This window comes from Micromesistius poutassou, assembly GCF_964030765.1.
Source record: "Micromesistius poutassou genome assembly, chromosome: 18".
In the NCBI taxonomy this organism is placed as follows: Eukaryota; Metazoa; Chordata; class Actinopteri; order Gadiformes; family Gadidae; genus Micromesistius; species Micromesistius poutassou.
The window spans coordinates 14,095,903-14,098,191 of record NC_140288.1 but is presented as its reverse complement, the minus strand read 5'-3'; positions in this window follow the sequence as shown (position 1 = coordinate 14,098,191).

Genomic DNA, 2,289 nt, shown 5'->3' with positions numbered 1-2,289 from the left:
GGATCTATGTATTTGACGCGTAGGACGATGCCGTTTATTTAAAAAAAATCTAATTGTTATGGGGACCTTTTTTTAAGAATTTAGTCAATTTCTGACCGGAAATGGACATGACACATAAAACAATGCTCCACGATGTAGAGCAGGGCTGTTCAACAACCCCCAGTGGAAGACCATGGGCCACACAAAACTATGTCAATGAATCGCTACAAATAAATCGTACTTAAAGTAGTGTTAACTTAATAGATACATTACTACTACATGGAATAAACTTGTCAGACGCATTACCTTCTTCTTCACTTTAATCTTGCTTGGAGAGAGACATCTTGCAGCGTGTTGTTAGCCTAGCTGAAGTGAGTTTCTCCGCGGCCCGCCAGCATAGAATGCAACGTGAGCTTGACTGAGCCAATAGCAGGTGTAGACAGAGCCTTATAGGCATGTGTATGACAGATTTAATGCATTCGTTTTATTTATCATATAACACTGTAAGATGATAAATAAAACGAATGCAAACTTTTTAAATATATATATATATATATATATATTTTTTTTTAATTCTTTGGTTTGCAGGCAACCTCTTGAGGGCCAGAAAAAAAACTAAGAAGGGCCGTATTCGGCCCACGGGCAGGCTACTTAAAATTGTTTTATAACATTAACATTGTCTGCACAATGTCATGCGGTGGCATATAAAAGTTATTTATTGATAAGGAAGTGCGATTAAGTGTTTTAATCTTAGATTGTTAAATTAAGATTCTTAAGAGCAACAATCCTGACTCTTTATCATACATTTCTATGGTATGAAGTTAAGTATGTTACATTTTTGAAATTCGTTTTTTGTGTTTTGAGAGTGCTATGAAATCTGGTTAGAGATATTGGTTGCTTCCATACCGTAAAACATATGGTCAACAGTTTGACCTCTTCCTCAAAGGCATACTTATGATCACAACACTTTGAGTACTTAGTTACAGTTTTGTGACATTCAAGAACAACACTAAGTTTTAATTGAAAAGTTTGGCAGCAGTAGTAGGTTTTCATGGCAACTTATTGTTCTTAACCCCAATAAAAAAAAAGCTAGCAGCCATTTCACAAAACTTTTATATTAATTTATTTTTGGACTTTTGGACAGTACATCATTTATCAAAAACAATAATCTCAATAGTCAACATTACACACAATGAAAAGACACATAAGGAACATCACCACATAAATAATCACAGTTACATATATGGATTAAGGCATCAATTCCTCCATTGCAATGCAACTTTTCCAATTCACCTCTGAGTTGTAGAAAAATAAACATAAGACAAAAAATAAATCCAATAAAATGTTTTGTCTGTAGGAAAAGTAAAAGTACAAGAATATAAACAGTAATTGGGAGCAACAATTCAGTGCATAAAAAAGACAAATACAAAAGTGCAGACCAATTACAACCAAGCTATCACATCAAATGACAGATTTGTAGAAGAATCCCTAACTTTTGGCTTAACTGAATACAAAATCTGACGTTTGTCGAGAACATTTTGACAAAATGGCAGTATTAACTGACAACAAATATCTTAAAGTTGGAAGGGGATTCCTATGTATCGATATCAAAGCTACAACAAAATTAAGATTCATGCTCAAGAACAACAAATAATGCCTCTTTAGAGAGACTTCCAGTCAACATGTTGAAAAGGTCAGTGTAGACAGCTAATAAGATACTTTTTAAACTAAACATATTAATGCCTTGAGAATCCAGCCTACATTTTCACAAAATTAAATAAATCAATCACTTCAACAGCACATATGTCATCCAGATGCAATAAACGCTGTAACATAGCCAGATTCAAACAACACAGACCACAAAACTGTCCAATGTCAAACATTGTTGTGGACATAATTATTCATTAACAAAACAGAATGTCACCATGATTTGGACGGCATCAGTATTGGATAATCATATTTTCATTGTCATGGAATAATAAGTGTTATCTACACAAACTAGACAGAACATTCAACAATTTTAAGACTTGTTTTGTAGCATAATCAAACCGTAAAACCTGAAGTTATATCCTGTATCATGCGGATTGGTCCGTTACCCAGGCAGTTGGTAGCTTTTCACTGGTAATGTGTGGCAGCGTTCTTACCTGTAACTCTGCTTCAAACTATTGATGTGCTAGTGAAACACTACATGATCACTTTCAAATGTTTTCTGAAAGGGCTAACAGTCATTGTACGGTGTTCTTGTAAACAGACACGATCACGTCATTTGAACAAGGTTATAATGTACTAAAATAATGTGCTAATGACCAT